This window comes from Ornithorhynchus anatinus, chromosome 13 (assembly GCF_004115215.2).
Source record: "Ornithorhynchus anatinus isolate Pmale09 chromosome 13, mOrnAna1.pri.v4, whole genome shotgun sequence".
Lineage (NCBI taxonomy): Eukaryota > Metazoa > Chordata > Mammalia > Monotremata > Ornithorhynchidae > Ornithorhynchus > Ornithorhynchus anatinus.
The window spans coordinates 30295812-30321893 of NC_041740.1; the positions used below are offsets into that span (position 1 = coordinate 30295812).

Below are 26082 nucleotides of genomic sequence, written 5' to 3' on the forward strand. Positions count from 1 at the left end.
GCAGAAAATCCTCAGTGTCATAGGAAATAAATTTTAGTGTTAAATTGTAATTCAAACCTCAGGAGTTTGAAAGGTCTCTGACTATTCTTGACTTATTGACCAGTGAAAACTTGATGGCAAATTGAAAAATAAAAGTAATTTCTTCTGTAGTGAATCTTTTTACACAATTTAGATCTAACATTATGCAAATATTAGAGAACATTTTTCCCCAGCACAAACCACAGTTTGGTGCTGTTAGGCGGCTAATCCCCAGCCTGTTACTTGGGTAAGAGTGGAATGTCTTCGAACGTCCAAACAGTTTTGGTTAAAAGCCATCAAGGGAGAAAAGAGAAAACAAACAAAAACACAGAAGGACATGATACAGAGAGCCAAGGTGTTGTTTGCTTCTATTTCCCAGTGAACACTGGGACCTTTGAGAGGGGTTTGTCTTCTTTGGCCTAGCTAGAGAACTTCACCAACCTCTGGAGACAATGGGGTGCCATTTACCTTTATTAAATAATTTCCCAGAGTTAAGATTTTTAAATCCTATTTTTAAATGGTATTTGTTAAGCGCTTACTATGTGCCAAGCACTGCTCTAGATGCTGAGGTAAATACAAGATAATCACGTTGGATATAGTCTTCTTTCTGCATCTTTTGGGCCTGCTAGTAACTTCCTTTTTTCTTGCTGCCCACTGATCTATTCCTAACTGGGATGCTTCCAAAAGATGTTTTCCATATGCTGAGATTGCTGCTGTCTGCTTAACCAATATCTGTGGGACACACATAATGGTGAGATATATAATGACTGACTGGGATTCTAGATTCCATCCTTTTTCAGAAACCAAAGCCTTAAGGGTAAAAGCACATGTGTTCGAAGATCTTGAAGATGGCACATGATAAGAAACATTTTCCTTTAATCAATTCTGGATAAATCTCTGTCGGTATCAGAAATTAACTTTCCTTCAACATTCCTTTGAATCCTTCTGTTTGTATTATTTCCCAGTGGTAAAAGTGATTAAATATTATCTGTGGCCATTATTCTTTATGGAAACCTAGTTTTGCCTTGGTTACTGGGGCCTTTGTAGATCTAGTAAACAGATTCTGACCTGCCTCCCTACCCTCTGTAGCCCTGAAAGTAACAAGACTGTAAAGTATTCTGCTAATAGTACCAGTAGTAGTAATAGAAGACCGTAAACTCACTGTGGGCAGGGAATGTGTCTGTTATATTGTTAAACTGTTCTCTTCCATGTGCTTAGTACCGTGTACTACTGAGGACACCAGAAATGCTTAATAAATATGAATGATTAATTGATAGTCAATTATTACTTCAATGGGTAAAAGGTAGATATATGACCCTTCCTGGTGAGTCTGCACAATGATCAGGTTACTTCCTGTCTTCTCAACCACCCGGTCTCTCCTGCTCTGCCTCTCCACCCTATTTAAACTTTGTCTTACTTCCTTCCCAATAAATAATTTAAAATAGTTTCCTGATTTTCTTGTGGCTCCTGTGAATATTCCCCGCCCCGCAACACCCCCCCACACACAACCACACCCATAGAGCTAATGCCTTAAAGGAGGCAAGGATTGTGAGTAAAAACAGATGCGATGTAAAGCTGAAACAGAGTGTAGATTTAGAAACATTATAATGTACATTGGTCACAACTTGAAAGACCTTAAGTCAAGGACTGCTTGTAGTTGTTCACATAGAACAAGGTCATTTCTATGGCTAATCTTATCCTCTACTTCATGCTGAACAAAGGTGGCCTTAGATTTTTGCCTTCAGCAGTTCACGCTCAAGAGCAGTAACCACAAATCAAAATGTTCAACTTCCAACTCAATAGTTGCACCTCAAATTAATCTTTTCTACAACAAAGAGAGCAGAAATAATTCCAGTAACTAATAAAAGAAAGAAGGAACCATCATTTTCTTCATGCAGCAGGGTAATTTATTTTCAAACTTCTCCAAACAAGCTGAATAACTCTCTGGATTTAAATGTAACATTACTGCAAAGTCTACGGAAAAGCAGGCCACCAAATTTAAATATAAAATCTGTGCTTTGTTGATTAAATTACTGTCAACATTTGCTCAGAAGTGAGACATTTATGCTGAGAAAACGATTGCAATATCATTTGTAATATTTGGACATCACTTTATAAATTTTGTAACAGCCAGTGTTAAAGTAGATGACAAGGTCTGAAAAATCACATAACATAGTGAATATCAAAAGCAATAATCAGATTTAAAAACTCCTAGAGGTAAAAGTAATGTCTTTTAGCCTGAATGATCGAAATTAATTGTCTACATTGATTCCAGTTGTCGCCTACATTGATTTGTTTCTCTACATAATAGTTTAGTTTTTTGCTGTATAGATAGTATTTTTAAGTAACAATGGAGCACATTTAGGCTGAATTGAAAGTGAGCAATCTGATTCTTTTATGCTATATTGCTGAAAGCACTCACCTCTCCTGGGGGGAGGGGGAGTACAAAAGTTATTAACTTACCTGAAAGCAGAACTTCCCTCTGTTAAAATTTCCCAGAACGAATGCCAAGGATCTTTATTAATGGGAAAGCACAGCATGAGCAGGTCTGCATAGGTGGGTTTTTTGAAAGGAAACTTCAGGCAGAGGGTTCCATTTTTCTCTCAGATCTGCAAACCTAACTGCGACAGCTAGCATTAGCTGTAATACCTTTACAGAGACTAAACTTTTCACACTGCTCTTGCCTAAGACCTGGTCTCAGGATCCCTGATGACAGCGTGTCTGGGAGCTGACAAATGGCATTTCCAGTTTTCTGACTTCCAGGACTGTTCCTCACCCACTTGGCAGCCTAGAGAGCCTTTGAGACACACCCCCGCCCCAGTCAATCAATGTCATTTATTGAATGAATATACATGTATATATACATTAGTAGTTTGTTATAATATTCTTTAAGCACTTAGTATGTGCCAGGCACTGTACTAAATGCTGGGGTAGATACAAAATCATTAGGTTGGAAACACAGTTCATGCCTCACATGGGGCTCACAGTTCTATTCCCTATTTTACAGGTGACATAACTGAGGCACAGAGAAATTAAGAAATAATAAGAAGAATGGAATCTACTAATTGCTTACCTATGTTCCAAGCCCTGTTCTGAGCGCTGGGAGGGATACAAGATAATCAGGTCTTAATCCCCATTTTACAGATGAGGTAATTGAGGCACAGAGAAGTTAATTGACTTGCCCAAGGTCACACAGCAGACAAATGGCAGAGCAGTGATCAGAACCCACGTTCTCTGACTCCAAAGTCCATGCTCTTTCCACCAAGTCAAGCTGCTTAATCATTGACTTGCCTGAGGTCACACAGCAGGCAAGTGGTAGAGCTGGAATTCAAACTCAGATCACCTGACTCTCAGGTCCCTGTTCTTTCCACTAGGCCATACTGAGAGTACATAGATGCTGTCAGACTGTCACTTCAGTGAGTGGAGTAGTACAGAACTTCCACAAGTTCATCCAATAACCAGCTGTCAATCAAATGAATTCCTGGGTCAAACAAGATGGAAAATCAAAGATGTCAATTTTACAAAAAAAAAAAAATCAAAAATCCCATTTTCCCAAAGGTAACGTAGTGTTTTTTTATTCCTTCCAAACAGAATGATGACAAAATAATTGCAGTAACAAATCTCCCTCATTATTAGTGGCTAAGTGAATTTTATTTCAATGGGATTGTTAAGAAAGGTGTAGATCCTGGTGAATTTATTGAATTTATTTGTAATTTTGCTGATGCAGATCTAGCTACTAGGTACTAGAGAAAGAGCTTAGAGCCATAAGCTGTGGAGCAAATCTGAGTATCATAACAATGAGAGGGAGTGGGTTATTTTCAACAAGTGCCCATTCGCTGCCACCACCAGTGAACTGGTCCATGTCAGCAGGTTCCACCCTCATTTCCAAATGGAAGTTAAAAAGCAGAATTTTCTTCTCAGTGAATATTGGGCAGGCCAAAAATACCAGCAGGTTCAAGGGAATTTGGGATACATTTGTAGACAAGAAATCCATAATGAGTTTCTAGGGGGAAAGTTGGAGATGTAGAACAAAGTGCTAGGAAAATCGAGCAGGGTTAATCATGATACTGCCCCTCTAGGGATCATTTATGGAAGGAATGAAAACAGAATTCTGGTCTAATCCATTGGTTAGGCACGATAAGGTCACAGTACCCTTTGCAGGGTGCTTAGTAAGTGCTGTTGCTGCTTTTCCTACTGAATTTTTTCATGTTCTTATGTTTTACACGACTGAAGAATCTTATGGGCCTTAACAGTAAATCATTTTTCTTACTGATTTCCAACAATTTAAGACTTAGTGTGAAGCGCCGAAGAGCAGGACTACATAAGAAGCAGTGTAGCCTAATGGAAAGAGCTTAGTAATAATGATAATAAAAACTATTATTTATTAAACACTTACAATGTGCCAAGCCCGTTCTAAGTGCCGTGATAGATACAAGTTTATCCAGGTTGGACCCAGTTTCTGTCCCACATCGGGCTCACAGTCTAGAACATGGGCCAGGGAGCATAAGCAGGTCCTGGTTTCTAACCCTAGATTGGCACTTGCTCGTTGTGTGACTATGGGCAAGTCACTTAATTTTTATGTGCCTCAGTTTTCTTCTCTGTAAAATGGGGTTTCAATACCTAGTCTCTCTCCCCCTTAGGAACAGGACTGGGTTTGACCCGATTATCTAGTATAAACTCCGGTGTGTAGTACAGTGCTGGGAATATTAAGCACTTAACAAATACTTCGATTCCCTTCTGATTTTCCCAAGCCCTTGGTACAGTGTTTTGTGTTGCCCAATAGATAGAGCATGAACCTGGGGGTTAGAAGCACTTGGGTTCTAATCCTGGCTCTGCTACTTATCTGCTGTGTGACCTTTGCCAAGTCACTTAACTTTTCTGGGCTTCAGTTACCTCATTTTTTTATGGTATTTGTTAAATGCTTTGCACATAGTAAGCACTTAAATACCATAATTATTATTACTATGAGTCAGACACTGTTTAAAGTTCTGGTGTAGATACAAGCTAATCAAGTTGGAGACAATAACAATGCTGTTAAAACTGTGAGCCCTATAAGGGACATGGACCCGTGTAAAACCTGACTAATTTGTATCTACCCCACAGTGCAGTGCAAAAAAAAAAATCAACATTATCGATCGATTAAAAAGTTCCTTTCTATCTTTACAACCTATATTCTTTGCTTTCCGGAGAAAGCTGCGTTTTTAAAGGCTTAGGACTTCAAAGTGGAGAATATCCATTTTTCAAGCAGTTGAGAATACTGCTGGAAGTGACCTTTGTGAAGCAGTGAACCACATCACAGGTTGCTCCTTATCTAGTGGTCAAATAGACCTATTTAGGAATAATGCACCTTGTAAACTTCATCAACACCCTCTGGAGTGTGTGTCTAGTATCTAACTGTCTTAGGAACAAAAGGTACTTTATTTCAATAATGTGATTCATCTTCCCATTTGTTTGTATTTTTCTTAGAAGATGTTAGAAGATCTTAGAAAAAGAAATTCTTAGAAAATTTAGAAAAAATTAACTTCTCTCCCCTGAGAAATAAAAATTCTGTTCTTGATTGAAAAAATCCTTTTGTTTTTGCCAGATGAATTGGCACAGGTAAAAATATGGGTGTGATTAATGTGAAAGAATTTCTGTGGGAATATTGGTTTCAAATTATTGCAATTCAAAATCTGAACAATTTAAAACCAACCCAGGAAAATTATTTTTATTAGTTTCCTAGTGAAATAAAGTATTTCCATGAGGAAGTGTATATATCTTTGAAACAAGCATTTAGTATAATCTTTCATTAAAAAGACATGTTCCCTTCAGTACAGAAGAGTAAATAAAATAGCTTATCTGAAATGATTACTCTAGAAAAAAATAAGCATCTATAACTTCCAACAATACACTGTACAAATGAAATACAATCAGAGTAAACACAAGGTAATACAAAGTCTGGATTTTTTTTAATCATTAAAAATTTAAACTGTTTGCCCATTTATCTCCATGAGCAAATAACGTCATAAATCATGAATCCTGATTTTCAAATATATTTCCTCTAATATATTGAAATGCTACTTCTAGGAGGGGCAGAGGTAGAGCCTGTTGTTGGGTAGGAATTGTCTCTATCTGATGCCAAATTGTACTTTCCAAGCACTTAGTACAGTGCTCTGCATCCAGTAAGCGCTCAATAGATATGATTGAATGAATGGATGATGACAATCATTAAAATACAAGTCATTCTAACTAATCATCACACAACCTTGCAATACAGACACATGCCCAGGCCAGTGTTTTGGATATTAACATGCATCAGTCTCTTTGCAATGTTTTGAAACCTGGATGATTCAATACTTGGTCTCTTTTCATTTGAAATCATACACCACAGAGAGACAGATATGACAAAATCTGTTCTAATCAAAGAAAATTGGGAAGACATTGAATCTCATCTGATAGTCTGGCTGTTTTTATCCCTGTCCTGGCTTCTAAAGAAACAGATCTTTCAAAAGAGAACCTGTTAGAATGCAGACATTTTGGACATATTAAAAGTCTGAATTTGTTTGATCTTACCGAAAAATTTGAATGTACATCAGCAGAAAGAAAGCACACATCTGCCACCACAGGTATGTTTACAGTCATTTTAATGATGCCATTAGATGCTGCTTTTCAGGACTTGCTAGTCTGGGCTGTTATATAAAAAACATGTGAGATAAGTTTACCACCTGTGCACAATGGAAGTAACCCAGTGAAATGAATCATTTTAAAAGCAAACAGTTCAGTGCTCTATTCTTTTCCTATATGAAATGAATTATTAAAGCACCAGAGCCGTATAGCCTTACGGTTTAGAGAAGCAACATGACCTAGTGGAAAGAGCACAGGCCTGGGAGTCAGAGGCCCTGTGTTCTAATCTGGCTCTGCCACATGTCTGCTGTTTGTCCTTGGGAAAGTCACTTCACTTATCTGTGCTTCAGTTACCTCATCTTTAAATTGATATTTAAATCCTACTTCCTCCTACTTAAACTGCGAGTCCCATGTGGGTCAGGGACTGTATCTGACCTGATTATCTTCCTTAGTATTTTGAACAGTGCTTGGCACATAGTAAGTGTTTAGCAAATGCCATTATTATTATTATGGTCAATCCAAGAATTTCTATTAATTTGTAGTTTGGCAACGAAAGAGTACAAACAGATCAGGTATTTTGAGAATGTGAGTTAGTCGACAGGTGGTATTAACACGTATTTGTGCAATGAACTAAAAGGCTCCACTGCATTTACCTGGATTTAGGCTTTGACGAGAAAGATGGGTATAAGCAGCAGTGATATTGTATTTCTTCATGTCTCTTTTTAAGAGGTGGAAGTTGCAGTATAGTTTTTTGAAGAAGGACAAAAATGCAGTACATCCTACCCACCAAAGATCAATCCACCTGTTTCATATTGCTAAATGTCTACTGTTGGTGTTTTCTTAGCATGGGAGCAGGCTATTTTATGACTACACAATTTACCAGCTTGTTAATGCTGAAGGTACTTTTCTTTCAAACGAAAGTGTATTTTTTTTTCAAAGGGTCATTTAAAGTGTGCTGAATGCAGGTGTGGTTGTCACAGTGCCACTTCTTTATCAGTCTTACTTCATAGACCTTTAGGCATCCACAATTTTCAATATTGCTGTGGGAAAAAAACAGCGCTTCCAGTGGAGGAAGTTTATTGAGATAGCGTCATTTACTAAGAATGAGAGGATAGATTCATGAGGGGTGTTTGCTGCAAAACTTAGTTTCTTACCCAATCACCTGCCAATCCTTCCATTAGTTTAAAACATTCACATTAGATCAAAATTGCCCAGGGTTTCCACTCCTCATTGCCACCCCTACTTTTAAGTTTCCTCCTTCACCCCAGCCAAGTGCCATTCAGGTGGCAGGATGAAACCTTGAAGGTTGTGTCCATCCCAACAAAATCGGAACACATGGTCACATAACCCAAAATGTTATGCAGGAGTTTGAAAAGAACACTGGTGGGCTTCCTTTTTTTTTTTTAACCCAGAAGGTCTAAGAAGCTAATGGGAAACACACAGTAATGAAAACCTTGAAAAAATGTGATTTTTTTTTAGTAAAATAAAAAAAAATCTTTTTGTTTCACTTGCTAATGAGAGATTCTTTAATATGTGGCCATCTAGGGTAGGTGATTTGGGGGTCAGAGAAGGATATTTTTGTTTGAGGATAAGCTGTATCCAGAAAACTAAAAATCAAAACTATGCCAGGCTCTTATTTAACAAAAGATATACAGATTTTAGGGATCAAGATGGAATATGGATTCTCTGCTCAAGAGATGTAGGCCAAAGGAAACTGCAGATGTTCTAAATAGGAGATGAAGGGAATGAGCTTAGTGAGCAGAATAAAGTTTTCAAAAAAAGAGTCAAATATGCTGCTTTTCCATGTGAATGGTATTTTGTGCACTCCATAATTTGCTGAGAGCAAAGGGAAAGGAAGCAACTTGAAATGCCTGTTAAAAATAAACAGAATATGCAAATAGTATGTGACATATTTCTCCAACTGAATTCAGTGTCTGTGAAAGGTGCCAGAGTGACAGCTGGGAAAATTGAAGTCCTGTATTGCCCGGAGACTTGGGACAGCAGGGCACGCTTCTTCACACCATGTTGCCAATATGCCTCCAGCCTGGATTGCAGGAAGCATCTCCAGGGACTGAGAAAGTAGGTCGTGTTCCCAACTCATTTGGGTCTTGGCCTCTCTATTGCTGTAGCCACCTGAACAGTCAACCCACTCGGGAAATTTACTATATGCTCTAAAACACGGGGCGTCCTGAGCTCCCCAGAGTTACCCTGCAGTTTTCAGTGAATATGTCAATCAGGAAAATCAGTTTCTTTCCTTGTACTCAGACATGAGGGATTGTCTTGAGGCAGGAAATCCCCAAGATACTGACATCATAGTATTGCTTCACTCAACTGAGTAGAGGTGCCCTCTTTTTCCAGTCTGGCAGCACAGTCTTGATTCTCTTCCTCATAGGTGGAGGAAGGACAAGTTCTGGGAACAGCTGGTCCACTTGAATTAGAAAAGAGTGCCAATGTGAAGTGGTGTGGAGAAGCAGAAAGCTTAGTCTGGGAAGGCTCTGGAATGTAGACCAACCTTAGCCACTATAGACTGTAAACTCATTATGGGTAGGGAACCTGTCTTCTAATTTTGTTGAATTGTACTCTCCCAAGTGCTTAGTACTCTCTCAAGCACTCTGTACACAGTAAGTGCTCAATAAATACCATTGATTCATTATTGATTAATAATAATGATTCAACTACAAAGTATTATTAGACTTCCTTGGCTTGACATCTGCACTGGGGTTCCAGCTACAGAATAACTCTGGGGAGCAGCCCCCAGAAAACAGATGCTTGGAGGATTCAGTTTAATGATTTGTTTGGAGTACTGTGAACTAGAAGCAGCATGGACCTACTGGAAAGAGCACTAGCCAGGGAGTCAGGACACCTGGGTTCTAATCCCATCTCTTTCATTTGCCTCCTATGTGATCATGGGCAGACCACTTAAATACTCTGCACCTCAGTTTCCTTAGCTATAAAATTGGAATTCCATATCTGGTCTCTATCCTACTGAGAGTGTGAGCCCCTTGAGGAAGTGGAGACTCTTTTTGATATGATTATCTTACATCTATTCCAGCACTTAGTACCTTACCTGCTACATAGGAAGTGCTTAACAAATGCCACAATCCTTATTATTAGTCAGTATTTCTGTGTGACCATGAGTGTGTATTTTCCCAAGGGGTAAATGGAAATGATTAATTAGTACAATCTAGGAGGTAAATTTGTGTGAAGAGCTTTGGAACACTCCACAACTGCTAAGTATCATCGTATGTGGCAATCAAGAGTGCCATCGTCAAAAATCAGCCTCTGGTAATTAGTTTTACAGAGGGGGAATAACCAAGCCATTTCTCTAGCACAGTTTGGGAGGTTCTGGACAGACTTTGGCAAAGAGCTAATGTTCAGGGAAAGAAAAAAAAATCACAAGCCTTTATCACATAGACCAGCCAGACGATCCTATGCAGAGTTGATTTCCAGTCCTGAAAGCTACTAAATTTTCTCAGCTTCCTCTTATACAGTATTACCACAAGGTAAACTGTTTTCAGGTGTCAGAAGGTAAATGTACTTGTGATTCTAAAGTATTTAATGATGTTCCTGTGGAGTGCCATGGTTTCCTGTCTATGCTGTTTTCATGTGTGCAATTTCCCTCTTTTGATTCTCAAGTACTTAATTGTGTTATTGGAAGGTGCACACCTGGTTTGAGTACTGTGGCTGAAGCCAGAGGAGCAAAAAAGTTAGAAATCCCAGTAATTGCCAAAACGTTCCTCAAGTTGAATGCAATTTTATATTAAACTTTTTTTTTGCTGGCCAGACCTTGTCTTCTGTATCCAGAGCACAGAAAGTAGTGTCAGAGTTAACTGCCCAGGTGTTCAATTAGTGCTTCACTAATTAAAAGCACTTACTATTGATTGAAAACCAAAACAGCTGGGCATTATCCTTAGCTTGTGTGCCTTCCACTTCTCCTTCAGGGATATCAGGAGTTTTGAGCATGTGGGGAGGAATGTAAGATTAATGTCCCTTGATATTCTAGGTTAGGTATCCTACAACTCCCAGAGTTCAAGAGTAGCTTTAACTGAGCATGCTCTATCCTGCAAAATGGAGGGCCAAGCTTTTAAATGGAGCATAAGCAGGTGGAGGGCTCCATGAGGTCAACTGCTTAGCTAGATTAGTTAAAACAATCCTAATACTTAGGTATTTTTATCTTTTAAAAACATGATTGTGATCACCTATCAAGCTTACAAGGTTTTCAGTAATCTGGGGAGAACGGTCAACCTTAAAAACAACCCATCAGATATCAGCAAATCAGAAGTGAAGATTCTATACCAGTGTTCCCAGAAGTTTATTGGATTGTCCATGGATGGAGAATATAAGGTAACTCAGCACTTTTGAGATGTTTGGATCATCTTTATATTTTCCTGAAAACTGGTTATTGCTATTTGATTTGCACAGGTGGGGTGTTAAAGTAAATGTGTTTTTTCCAAGTAGTTAAAAGGTTCAATTGTACTAGGTTGGTGAATTTAAGCTATGGCATATGTTGTGTGTCAACCAGGTGCTTCTATAACTTATTAGTACAGATGAAAACTGCTATAATTGAGCAAGATTGCCTTTTATTAAGGAATTGAGCACCACTTGTGTGTAACTTAGGAAGATGGAGAAGGCTGTCAAGGAGAGTGTTAAGGGTAGTGGAAGAAAACTCTATTTTTGTTTCATATATTTTTTTTCTTTTAAAGAATGACATATGTTCTCCATATTGGGATATTTGGTGTCTCATTAGTACTCTTGTAACTAATTTCAAATACAGCCTAACCAAGGACAACCAAAAAGAAACTGAAAAAAAAATCTTTTGTAACTTTAGTTCCCTGTATAATATTTGGAAAGAAACCAACATATTCTAGGTAGATATTTTTCATCACTAATGTGTTACAGGTGAACTAAAATTCAAAATTTAAAGGCACATTCACATATATGCAATGTTCTTAGTACTAGTTTGGAGGGGGGTTTTATTGGATTTCACAACACAAAACAGTCTTTTCTTATTTACAATAACTGATTTGTGGTTGTTTGGTAGATGGTGTATTTTTTTCTATAATTTTCAACATAAAAGTGTTCAATGTCAGTCTGGTGCCTATGTGGTTATGTGCAGTATTACGTATCCAACCTGGATTTGATTCCCAGCCCTGAAACTCTCCCTGGGTATGGTCTCAACACCTGTGAGAATAACTGATTTTATACAAGAGTGCCTCTTAGCCCTTTTACTAGTAATTTTTGTAAATGGAAGGAATCCATGATTTTCCAACAGGAGAGTTATGGAAGAAAATAATAGGTCAATTTTGGGGTTTTTTAAAATTTTTTTACAATTTCCATCTTTTCTGTCTTCCTCTCTGTTTCTCTTCCCTACATCTACACAGCAAAGACAGTCCTCTAGTAAAAAAATAAGCAGGTACACAATGGGGGTGTGACTTGCATAAAAGGCATTTTGTTAGGATTACAAATGCATCTGAGTCCAATCAGATCTACCAATCCCTAGTAGGAGTTGAATTACAGCCCAACATGGGGTCCGTGTCCCCTATAATTGACATCTGCCAGATATAATGCAATCTGATGCCAGCCTGGTGCCTCACTCCAATCTGCGTCCCCAGGCAGCTCCAGAGAAAGAGCCTGGGTATCGGCTACTCCCTGCCCTTGATGTAGTTTTCAGCTCCTTTAAAATAAGCCTTGTGGTAGGACATTGGTGAACTACTTTCCCATTCCCCTTTCCACTCCCCACCCCTCATGCTCCTGGCTGGAAAAACCATTCACCAGAGATTCTGTCCCCCTGCACGCATGCTATGAGAGTCAGCAGAGGAAAGTCAGTTTTCCCCAACATGATTTCACAATTCCTTGGTCGTGAGATTGGGTGACTTCATAATTTAAATTATGATGGATGGGGAGCCGATCTAAAACACTCATCAGATCCTCTTGGAGGATTTGGTCTGACACATGTGTGTCAATGTGCCATTCCTTCATGGAACCAAATAGACATTTACAAATCAAAAGAATAGGTTTCTTCCAGGAGAAATAGCGTGGGACTCGCTGTGAAGAGTTCATAGGCATTCGTTCTAAATATTTGTATTATTCTACAGTTAGGCTTCCTAACTCTTCCTCTGTTTTTCTACCAGGTAATCTGTTCCTACAGACTAACCATAGCTGCAGTTGCCATTCAGTGAAATCAATTAGACATTAGAGTATGTTTTTAAGAAACATGATTGGGAGGCTAGCTAACAGAAATATGCAAAAGCTGGTTGGAGTGAAACATTACAGTGCAAAATTACAGGGAATATCTATCACTTATTGAGCACTTACTGTGTGCTCAGGACTGTTCTAAGTGCTTGGGAGAGTATCACACAATAATACAACAGACACATTCCCTGACCAAAATGAGCTTGCAGTCTAAAGGGGGAGACATATATTATTATAAATAAATTATGGATGTGTGCACAAGTGCTGTGGGGCAGGGGTTGTGGGTGGTGAATAAAAGGAGAAAGTCGGGGTGAGGCAGAAGGGAGTGAGGAGAAAATAAGGACTTAGGTCAGGCCTTCAGTACTGCGCTTCAATAAGGCTTGGAGGTGGAGAAGCTAACTGTTGTATATGAAAAGGTAGGGTGTTTCAGACCAGAAGTAGTTGATCTTGTTTTCCAGCAATATCCTAAGTGAACTGTTGGGTCTCAATATTTTTTGTTTGTTTCTAGAATCTCTGACTTTGTGTTCTTGTCTATTCCGTTACTAAGTAGAAAGAAAATGCCTTGTATATGAATAGGACAACAGAACACAATGTTCCTTTATTGAAATGCTGATACTCAGTTTTGCATTTACTGGATATCTGTCCAGGCCTCTATACAACAAAGGAACTGTGGCTGGTGTAGGGTGGAGCTAAATTCCTGCATATTGTGTAGTTCAAAAGCCATGTAAAAATTCCATTGGGAAATCATAAACTCTTATTGCATGTGTCCCGTCCTACCCACCCCCCCGGATCCCCGCCACCACAAATAAGTTGAGATAATATTTTTTTTTTTTCCAGTCACATGCTTTTCCCATGACAACTTGAAACAGCTGGATTTTGACAGAATATTTCCATAACTAGTAATTATTTCCCATTTTCAAAAGAGAAACTAAAGGGAATGGTGGAAAGAGTCACCTGCAAAATGAATGGACAAAAGGAACCTTTTTGGTGAAAAATGCAAACAGAGTAATCCTCTAAATTCCCTATAGGCAGGCTGCATCTCTTTCTCCCCATTCCTGTTATATTTTCTTGCTTTCTTTTCCTAATCCTGGATAAGCTCATTTCAAAATCTGGGCGTTCTATAAAGTCCTGTAACATCTCACCTCTGTTCTTTCGTAAAAGAACCACAGAGACCTTTCTTAACTGTGCTTCGCTAATGCCAAAAGGTGAATTCTCAGATTGTATTTGTGATAGCTCAAAAAATGAATGCCTTGGTGTGACTACAAAGCAAGCTAATGGTTTTAAAAGCACAGTGATGAAAAGGCTAGTGGGGAGCCAGTGCTAACTACATATATGGATCACGGAAGAGGCTACAGGAGGTCACAGGTTTTTAAGAAGACAGGATCAAGCAGGGTCAGATCAGTTACAGCCAATTGCACAGTGCTATTTTCCATTCACCCCCCTCCAAATCCCTAATTATGGGCTACACACTCAGCGTCAGGGTGTTCCATGGTGGAAGAATATTGTTCCATGGTGAAAGCCTGGCAGAAAGGCAGGAATCCGATACTTTGTCACAGTTTACAAACATTGGAGGTGAACCACCTGAGGGGGTCACATTTTTACATTCTGAGGCAATTTATTCATAACGGTACCGATCAGCAGAAAACGCTTCCCTCACTCATTTCTTACTGGGGATAACTTGGACAGAGAAACATATGGTAAACTCGGAAGAGCTAGATAAAATAAGAAACAAGTCACTGACAAAGGAGCACCAGTTTTTCTCATCCTTTCTTGAATATCTACCTTCTGAGATTTCTAGCCCTGAGTCAGCAGTGACCAACTGGTTAAGATCATAGTGGCTAGAGATTTCTAAAAATTAATTTTTCTAAACTGATGCAGTATTAGTGAAAACTTTTTCCACAAAGTATAGCATAAGCAGTTTTATATGCCATATGATTCCTGATGTAAAAATATTGTGGAAATAGACGATCAAGAAGAGAAAAATCACACCCAAAGCAAAGATCTTATTTTTTTTTCTTATTTTCTCACAGAAATCTACACACTGTCAAAAAAAATCAGTTTTCTTAAGATAAATATGAAGTGTCCATAAAACATGATTAACTCACGTTCTCACTGGATCTTATCTCTTTCTCCCCCCTCTCCCCTCCTTCCTTCTTCCTCGTCTTTTCCCCCCTCCCCCTCCCTCTTTCCCCCCTCCTTCATATATGTGAACATATAGAAGATGTTAAGGGTATTTACCTTTCCCAGTGTCTCTCCAAATTTTTACTCTTTTGAATGTTTCTTTAATCAGGCATGGTTTCCCTTTCGTGCACTTCTGGCTTCTGTTCAGGAATTTATCATTTTATAACCTCTGCATTTATGACATCATAGTGTGCATTACCATCTGGGCAAAGTTATGTTGGCTTTGCCCATAACTAGACTAAAAGCTGTGTCTTTGCACTGGAAATAAAATCTCTGAGGATTTGTGTGGGTGAGTCCAAAATTGTGAACAAAGGTTTTAAGGTAAGAACTAGAATTTATAGTGAAATACAAAGCCATCATCTGAAAGAGCGTACTTAGAGAAATCAGCATCTGAAAAGGAACACATTTCAGAATCCACATTATTTTGACTGTATTAATCATTCCAATAGGAAATTGTTTACCGATGAGAAAAAAAAAATTAACTATTGCAAACCTTCTATTGTTGTCACATGCTTCAGGGTATGCTGGATGTGGGATCATAAGTTTCATAATGTTCCAATTTCTCAATGAATTTGGTAATGTTGGGGGGGAAAAAATCATACATGCTTTGTCAAGTTTTTCTAAGACTTCTGAATAGCTTATTCTCTTGCTGCAGTTCAATATTTTTATAGTTCTGGATTCAATGAAGTTCCATAGTCTGAAATTTTTTGTTGGTTTATTCAAATACAGTCTGCCTTCCTGACTATTTTTTGCTGCTGGAGCTTGGTTGGGCAACCATGGGCTTACTTATGACAAAAGGTGACTGAGGAGTTAGTCTAATTCTCTCATGGTAGGGAAATATATTTTGTAAAACCCTGTATAGGTTGGGATCTGAAATATTCTGTGAGATGTCTTGCAACCATAGGAGCTGAAGGAGCTTAGACAATCCAAACAGGCAGAGCTTTTAAAATCAAGAATGGGAGGTGAACGGTCTCTCTCGGTCTGTGTCTCCTTCACAAGCTGGCACTTCAATCCTCTTTTCTCTTTGCTTATGTTTTTCTGGGACTGGAATTCAAATCATTCCAGTCTATAACATATGGTTTATTTTGCCTTTCCTGACTCCTCACCCCAAATGCAGGCATAACCTGGTTCTATAAAGTGGCAGAATTATATAGCCCATAATGATTTGGTTGTTCTCTGGCTAGCACAACACACAGAATGGCTGATTTAAAGGAACTTTGAGCAATGATTTTTATGTCATTCCTTTATCAGGATATGGACAGGGATGTGACTGCTAATTCTGTCATATTGTACTCTTCCAAGCACTTAATACAATGCACTGCACAAAATAAACACTCAAAAACCATTGCTAGATAGCTCTGAGTCCATCTTCATACCGTTATGTTACGTTCTCTGTCCGGGACCTCTGTCTTAAAAATGCTCACACTGGTTCACTTGCAATTTTTCAACTTACCAGTTTTTATTAAGATTTCCTGGAGTTTTTTTCCCCCGGGCATGATTCTTGAGCACTCGGAAAATCTTTTCACCATCAGTAAACTTAGATACTTCACAACATTTCCTTGCCTGGTTTTTTAAAATAGTATTTATTGAGCACTTACTTTGTGTCAAGAACTATTCTAAACTCTGGGGTAGATACAAATTAATCAGGTGGGACACAGTCCTTATCCTACATTGGGCTCACAGTCTAAATAGGAAAAACAACAGATATTGAAAATCCCAACTTTGCAGTTGAGGAAACTGAGGCAAGGAGAGTTGAGTGACTTGCCCAAGGTCACACAGCAGGCAAGTGGCAGAGCCAGGTTTAGAACCTGGCTATTCTGGCTCCTAGGCTTATACTTTATCCACTAAGCCACACTACTTCATTCTTTCAGTGGAATTTGTTGAGCACCAACTACATGCAAAGTACTGCATTAGACTCTCTGGGGCATACAATAAAAGTGAACAATGTGGCCTAGTGAAAAGCAGGATGCCCTAGTGGAGACAGCATAGGCCTGGGAGTCAGAAGGGCCTGGGTTCTAATTCTGGCTCTCCCACTTATCTGCTGTGTGACCTTGGGCAAATCACTTAAATTATCTGTGCCCCAGTTACCTCATCTGTAAAATGGGGATTAAAACTGTGAGTCCATTGTGGGACAGGGACTATGTCCAATCCAATTATCTTGTATCTACCTTAGCACTTAGTATAGTGCCTGGCACATAGTAAGCACTTAAATGCTTATTTTTCTTTTTTTCTGGTCAGTGATATGGGCCCTGTCCTTGAAGTTTATGTGTGTCAGATAAGTACTGTATCTGAATTTGCAAATACACAGGTGCTAATGGTAGCTGTTGGGGTGACTCAACTAGGTGGTGGAAATTGACTCAACTAGGTGGTGAAAATTAATTATAAAATGCCTCCTGGAGGAGGTGGGTTTTTCATAGGAGTTTTGGAGATGAGGAGCAATGTAGTTTGAGGGTGGAGGGAGGGAGCAAGCTCCAGGCTGGGGGAATTGAAGCAATTAGTGAAGATGTAAAATCTATGAAGATGTTACATAGGACTAGGAATCTAACTCTTACCTTTTCCACTCTGCAAAGTAGCCATTTATTCCTTTTTTTCCCTATTTTTTAGTCAGTTTTCTTCCAATCCTGGGACTATTCCATTAAAACAACAAAAAAACTTTGGTGTGCAACTTTTTCAAAGACCTTTAGAAAATCTAAATGTATTATTTATTCTGGTGCCCCTCTATCTACATGCTATTGACCTCAACAGAGAACTCCAGCAGATCAGTGGCTATGATGATAGCTATGAACCTGTGGGGTTGAAGCATAAGTGAGGTTTTTGAAGACTCTCAAGTCAGGCACACTTAGAGAAAATTAATGGGCTGCTTGACAGCCTCATCTGTGGATTATAACTCACATGCCACCAGTTGCTATGGTACACTAAGTGCAAAAACATAGGATTCCTGCATTAATCTAGTTCAGTAGCTTCTGTCCATAGGGGAACCCTACCAATCAATCATATTTATTGAGCACTTACTGTGTGAAGAGCACTGTACTAAACACTTGGGAGGATACACTATGACAGAGTTGATAGACCTATTCTTTGCCCAGACACTGATATAAATAATTGAATGCTGTGACTAGAACTCAGGTTTCCAGCTACCTAGACCCTTTCTCTTTCCACTAATAATAATGATAATAATGTTGGTATTTGTTAAGCGCTTACTATGTGCCGAGCACTGTTCTAAGCGCTGGGGTAGACACAGGGGAATCAGGTTGTCCCATGTGGGGCTCACAGTCTTAATCCCCATTTTACAGATGAGGTAACTGAGGCACGGAGAAGTTAAGTGACTTGCCCGAAGTCACACAGCTTGACATGTGGCCGAGCAGGGATTCGAACCCATGACCTCTAACTCCAAAGCCCGTGCTCTTTCCACTAAGCCATGCTGCTTCCCCCTGAAATAAAAAGAGAAAAATATACTGTAAAACTATTTTTTCATGGTAGAATCATAAAAAGTTTCTTTCAGATTCATACCAAAAACTTGCTTGCTCTGTGCACTTAATGCCCGAGAGGAAATACTACCAGCAGAGAAGAATGTAAGTGGCACTCTGCAAACCACTAACACTTAATCCATCTTTCTGAAGAAGCCGGGCCTGGTGGAAAGAGTACTGGACCTGGGAAGTCAGGGCCTTCTTATTCAGCTCCACTTCTGTTTGGATAAATCACCTTTCTATGCCCACTTTCCTCAATATGGTAGTAAGAGGATTACCTCATAAAAAATTTACCATTTTAACAGGTCAGTGAAATGTGCTTAATGTGTCTAGGAACAGCCTGGCCTAACGGGAAACAGTAAGAACCTATGAGTCAAGGGACTTGGGTTCTAATCCTAACACTGCCACTTGCTTTTGTGATCTTGGGCAAGTCACTTCTTTGTGCTTCATTTTCTTCATTGGTAAAATGGGGATGAAATACTTGCTTTCCCTTCTTCTCAAACCATGAGCTCTTGATTGGATGGGGACACAGTATCCATCTATCCTGATGATCTTGTATGTACCCCCAGAGCTTAGTACGATGCATGGCACATAGTGAGTGCTTAACAAATCCCATTTTTATTATTAGAGGAACTTGGTTCTGGAGTCTCAGATCCTGGCTCATCAATGGTTCTCGATGGGAGACTCCATCCTAAGCAATTTGATATTTCATGGCAACTCTAAAATTGAGAGATAAGTGGACTCTTTGAAACATCACTTTGTTTAGAATCAGTAATCAGATGATAACCACATATTAAGATCAGTCCCCAAATGGATCATATCCTTTTGGTTGTTTACATGCAGCTTGAGAAGCAGGAAAATTTACTTTGAAGCTTCTGAGAAGCTAAATGCATTCAGATGTGCAACAAATTCATTACATCACACCAGAGGGTATGGGCCCAAGTTATGTTTCCATTATAAAGTTTCATTATATTCGAATTACAAAATTTGGAGTCCCATGGGAAATTCTGATCAAACAGCCCAATTCTAGAGTGAATTGCGTTGATCTAACACTACAGACCAATTTCTTCTAAGATGCTGGGCATTTTTAGAAATAACTTTTTGGGGCGGGGGGTGGAGGAGTGCATTAGTAAAAGTTCAAAAAAAATTGCGGTTTTCTTTCAATGATTTGGTAATACACTTCCTCCTTTAATACTCAAATTAACCTACACAGCAAAACATATTCTGGTGTTTCAGTGAGTGAAAATAAACAAATCACCTAACAATGAATCACGACCATGCAATCTGACTTCATAGTCCATTGAGGGAGGATTCTGGCTTCACATTATGGCTTGGCCTTTGTAAGGTAATTTTCATATCACAGGAACATGGAGTGAATGTGTCAGGTGAGGTGGGTCTGGGGGAGTTCAGAAAGGCTCAGAGTTGGCAGGTGGGACAGGCCATTGGGTGAGATGTTAAAAAAAAAAAAAAAAAAAAAAAAAACCAAACCAAAATCTCACGGAGAAAGACACTGCATTCTTTGGAATCTTGTGAAAGGAGTTTGGGCTCCTTGACTTTTTCATTGAGCAGATGTCAACGTCCTGCTCTGGCATTGCATGAATGTGCTGGTTTTGAACTGTAGAGTCAGGCTAGGTCTACACGATGCAGAACAGAATGAAGAAACTTTTGGGGGAAAATACCAGTCATCATGTGTTTGTACAGCACTTTTATGTCTCCAGAGCACTCCAGTCAGTGGTTGGATCGCTCTAGATTGTAAGGGTCCTGTGGGCAGGGAACATGTCTATCAACTTTGTTGTATTGACTTCTCAAGTGCTTAGTAAAGTGCTCTGCATGAAGTAAATGCTCAATAAACACCATAGAGAGAGAGAGAGAGAACAGCAGTTAAATGCATGTTCCCTACTCTCAAGATGTTTACAGTTTAATAAGGGAACAGATAGCTGGAGCAACAAGAAATATGAAACATAAAACAGTACAACCTAGACTGTGAGCCCCATGTGAAACAAGGACTCTGCCTGACCTGATTAACTTATATTTAGCCCAGTGCTTGGTACAGTGTATTGCACACAGTAAGCATTTAACACATGCCACAATTATAAGGATGAAATCACAGAACATGAATGGTGATACATCTGTATCTATATATATATATATATGTATAATATAGTAAATGTATAATACATACACATGTATACTACTTTAAATTTTTATTCAACAACCCTGTGAAGTAGAGTGATTTAGGTATTATCCCATTATACAGATGAAGAAACTCAGCCCAAGATAAATGAAGTTACTTTCAACAAAGCCCCAGACCAGGGCTGGGGTTCACCTTTAGGTCTCCTAACTGCTCTACTTATAATAATGTTGGTATTTGTTAAGTGCTTACTATGTGCAGAGCACTATTCTGAGCGCTGGGGTAGATACAGGGTAATCAGGTTGTCCCACGTGAGGTTCACAGTTAATCCCCATTTTACAGATGAGGAAACTGAGGCTCAGAGAAGTTAAGTGACTTGCCCACAGTGACACAGCTGACAAGTGGCAGAGCCAGGAGTCAAACCCATGACCTCTGACTCCGAAGCCCAGGCTCTTTCCACTGAGCCATGCTGCTTCCCTGCTTCCCTACTTATGCCCTTTCCACTAGACCACTCTGTCCCTAGAAACTCCCAACTTAACCTCAGTTAGTCCATAGTTGCATTGTAGTTGCCTCTTGTGAGCAATCTGGGGCCAGGTTTCTCCGGCTTTGCGGCTCTGATAGGGCCTTTCATGTTCGGGAGAGGGTCCAAGAGGGGACAAGGGGTCACCTCCAGCCACAACACAGTTTGTGGCGAGGGTCAGCCAGTCCCTAGCCACAGCGGTGGGGAGGTGTAGCTTCAACGTTGGTGTTCCATTCCCCATCTTGGTCTAGGCATGGGAGGGTTGTGAATTTTAGACACTTCCCAGCCTGCTTAGAGACTGACCCTTCAATCAGCTCTAGAGCTGCACAAGTGGCTTTGCTCTCCCATGCCCTGAATTTAACTTCCCTCTGAATCCCAGGGAAGGCCTCCTCCAAGATGCCTTCCCTACCTAAGCCTTCCTTTCCTCTTCTCCCTCCCACCCTCTTCTGCATCACCTTGACTTGCTCCCTTTATTCATCCCCCCTCCCAGCCCCACAGCACATATGTACATATCTCGAATTTAATATTAATGCCCATCCTCCCCCTCTAGACTGTAAGCTCCTTGTGGGCAGGAAATGTGCCTGTTATATCAATGTGTCTTTCCCAAGTGCTTAGTACAGTGTTCCACACACAGTAAGTGCTCAGCAAATACAACTGACTGACTGTGTTCCCAGTAACCTCCTTTGGCTTTGCCTTCCAAGCTGTAGCAGCCCATAAATCAGAAAGTTCATGTACTATCTAGCCTCAATCCCTCCTGCTGCAATTTATTCATTTCCTCTTGTCAAAGGAGATGGAAAACATCTGGTTACTTTCCTCCTAAAAATACACCCAGATAAACTTGCTATAATTCACTTCCTGGTGGATCCTTTTCTAGAATAAATATTCTTTGCACATTTCTTCCAAAGTCATATATTCTAACACTTTATTCTTTTGTTGTTCTTATCTGGATCCTTTCCAGACTTTTCTGCAATCATCTTAAGTACTGCAGATTTAGTCCTCTAATACATACCCGATCAATGTCAGGACAGGGGGAAGATGACTTCATGGTACTTTCTTGAACACTTCTAATAAATCCTAGAGTTATGATCAGAGTTTTTATAACTGTTATGGAATACTAATTCATACTTATGGAGTAAAATATCTGAGCTCTTCTTTGGTCTTATTTTTTGTGAAACCAATTTCTTTGGTAGAAATGGAGGAAAATTGAGAAGATATCTATCCTCTCATTTTAATCCAGAGATTTAGGTTCAACAAAGACATAATTTATTGTTTTACCACCCTGATTCCCTTTGTTTTTATCACTAAAGCTAAGAAATTCTTGTAGATTAGTAGGCTAAAGCAGCCATTTTACAGCCATAACAGATGCTGTATTGATTTCTTCAAGTAAGCACGTTCAGCTGGTTCCAAATTTTACCACAGGGAAGGGGAAAAAAAAGTATAAATTCCCTAAGCAACAAGTACACCAAGATGGTAAAATTTGGCAAAAGAGGTAGACTCCAAAGTTAATATCCCATTAAATGTCTGAAATACCGCCATCTGGTGGGTCCTGGGAACGTTAAAAGTGAACAAGAGGAAACAAATCTCAAACGGCTCCAACTGTAGTTCTAATTCATGATGAGAAATACCAAGCTACCAAATGACTTCTCTCTTTGACTACACTCAACACTTGACATTAATCTGTATTCACAGTCTTGAACAGACCTATTATTGAGTATGTTGTATGCCAATTATATTTCTCTGGAACTTACTGTGAACTGAAAATCTTTGAATGGAACCCATCTGCTACTTCCAGTGTTCTCAGGCATGATCTCTAAGTCATTCATTTATTCAGTTGTATTTATTGAGTGCTTACTGTGTGCAGAGCACTGTACTAAGTGCTTGGAAAGTACAGTTTGGCAACAGAGACAATCCCTACGCAACAGCAGGCTCACAGTCTAGAAGTAATTCCAGTGTCTCAGAATAAAAAAATCCAGGAATCGTTTACTCATCTGAAATGATCACATTGGACATTCATTCTAGTTTAGGCTTCCAAATGTCAATTTCTCGATTTCTTCTGTTAGCCAGATTTCTTTCTACTATATCCTGCACTAAGCCAGATTTCTGTTATGAATCTACTGGAGATTGTTTTTCTAAATAGTTTTTTTGTATTCAAGTTAACTAGCAATTTATCATTCATTCCAATTTTTCTCTAGGACTCTGTTCCTATTTCTCCGATATCTGAAATGTACTTTCCAAGCGCTTAGTACTGTGCTCTTCACACAGTAAGCACTCCATAAATACAATTGAATGAATGAATCACTTGTGTTTCCTTCAATTCCTTCATCAGCAAGGAGCATCACACCTTTACTGAGGGCAACATGTGATGAGAATGGACACAACGATATAACCAGGCAATTGCTCTCTGTTAGCTGAATTGAGTAATTGAAGAAAGAACAGAGAGAAGAAGTCATTTAACGTTGCAGTGAAGTTAAACATCAAATGATAGGGCATCATAATTGTGGGCAGGGAACATGTCTACCAACTCTGTTACACTGTATTCTTCAAAGTCCTTAGAACAGTGCTCTGCATGCAGTAAGCACTCAAACATGATTCATCGATTGAGAGTAGAGAGTTGGGAGATGCTGGTTAGAAAGCAGGTCAAATGCTTCAGGAAGATGGTACAACAGGACAGTAATGGGAGAAATAAAAGCAGCCCCAGTCACTGTGGCTGTCAAATGCCAACAGCATACTAGCAAAGGGAAATCTTCACATGCTTACAGTGTAGAGGGACCAACTTTATCAGGCACTAGTCTGAGAAGCAGCATGGCTTAATGGAAAGAGCATAGGCTTGTGAGCTGGAGGACCTGGGTTCTAATCCAGCTCCATCACTTGTCCACTGCATGACCTGGGTTAAGTCACAACTTTTTTGGGCCTCAATATCCTCATCTGCACAATGGGGATTCAATATTTGTTCTCCCTCTTTCAGACTGGGAGCCCCATGTGGGACCTGTATTGGTCACAGTGCTTAGTACTGTGCTTGGCACATAATAATTTTGGTAGTTAAGTGCTTATGATGTGTCAGGCACTGTACTAAGCAGTGGAGTAGATAAAAACAAATTGGGTGGGACAGAATCTCTGTCCCACACAGGGCTCACAATCTTAATCCCCATTTTACAGTTGAAGTAACTGAGGGACAGAGATATTAAGTGACTTGCCCAGGGTCACACAGCAGACAAGTGGCAGAGTCAGAATTAGAACCCAGGTCCTTGTGACTCCCAGGCCTGTGATCTATCCAGGAAGCCATGCTGTGTCCCACATAGTAGGCACTTATCAAATACCATTATTATTTAGTCAGAGCCATTCCCTTCCCACATGAATAAAAGCTGTAAGTAGCATTATCATCAACTGAAAGACTAGCGCTCTCTCACTTCCTCACTTTCTCTCTGTCTCTCCCTCCATCTCCCTCCATCTCCCCCCCCTTCCATATCCCTTTCCTTCATCCTTCTCTCTCCCTTATTCTACCTTTCCCTCCTCCTCTCTCCTTATCCTACCATAGTTACTCTAAATATGCATTTTAAATTATCTGCAAATTTCATTAGCCTAATGGGTGATGGTTTGCATTTCCACATCATCTTTTAACTATTTATGAAAATGAATGACAGTGGCTGTGGCTATGGTGTATTTTCTCTATTGGCAAAATATTATCCTCCTAAAAAATATCAGGGGGGCAGGTTTGGCCATGGGAATTACCTAAGTCTGAAATTTCTAAAGAACATTTTCAGCTTGGAATACAGAAAATTAGACTGTTGCTACAGCTAATAAAAATGTTTTGTCTGGGGGAAAAAAATTCCCCTCTACTGTAGAAAAGATATTCTGAAATAAAGATCAAATCAAATGTGAAGAAGCACAAAAGTAATCAGAAGGCCCAGGTCACCTTTACACCTCCTGAATTTTCCAGTAGAAATGTACATTTTATCCACAGTTCGTATGTATAATCTGCAGCTAATGTTGCATACCCTTAGTGTTTACAAAGGAGAAGCAATTTAGGTCAGATCAATCTACCTCCTATAATAATGAATAATATTGTATTGCTTAATGTGGCATAGGACTGTAATAAGCATTTGAGGAAAGTGGCATACATGAATTGGTAGACACAGTCCTGCTTATAATGACCTTACAGTCTACAGAGGGAGAAAGACATGAAAAATAATTTCAGGTGGGGAAGTGACAGGCTGTAAGGATATGTACAGAAGTGCTTGTGGGACTGGGGTGAATGTCAAATACTTAAAGTTCCCTTGGGTAGTAGCACCTATAAGGATGCTGGGACGTAGAGTCTAATGGCTGCTTTCCTTGATTCCCACCTTTTTGTAGGAATGCTCCAACTAACATTCCTAACTTTTCACTGTAATGCATCATGTGCCTAACATCAGTGAATTTACCCAATTTATTATTCCTCAACTTATGGGTATTTTGTTGCTGGCATAACTTCCTGTGGTAACACATTCCATGTGTTCCCACCATTAGATGAAGTGTTTCCTTTTGTTTGCTTTATTTCAGTGGGTACCCCAAGTCCTAATTCTGGGATATATTGTTGAAGAACATTGCCATGCACACCCTGTTCACATGCTTCATGATTTTGGAAACCTCAGTCATATTTCCTTTTTCAATCTGCCCTTTCCCAGACTGAAAATTTTAAATTGTTTTGACTATTCCTGTCTTTCTCCTCCACCCTGTTCTCTAAATCTTTCCTACTTCTGTTATGTATGTTCAAAAAGTGCAACAAATTACATGTGGTATTTCAGATGGAGAATTTCATTGATTTTTCTATAACTTCAAAGCTGTTTGTTTTTATTTTTTTACCTTCTAATTCTTGTATTTTTCCTGGGAAGACTTTGAATATTGGTTTTAACTGCTCTCTTCTAGTGTGGGATAATGTTGAGAAAATGGTTGACAAATCTGGACTTTAATCTCTCTGTGGACATGGAACATGT

General features: G+C 39.3%; 1 long non-coding RNA gene across 1 annotated transcript in view; it reads left to right on the forward strand.

Annotated features, from left to right (window-relative positions):
• Nucleotides 1-10646: 10646 nt before the first annotated feature.
• The window catches only part of LOC103170980, a 29516-nt gene continuing 14080 nt past the window's right edge, over nucleotides 10647-26082 (forward strand). The window contains exon 1 of the long non-coding RNA XR_486515.3: nucleotides 10647-10965. This is a non-coding gene — a long non-coding RNA (uncharacterized LOC103170980). The remainder of the gene's footprint in view (nucleotides 10966-26082) is intronic.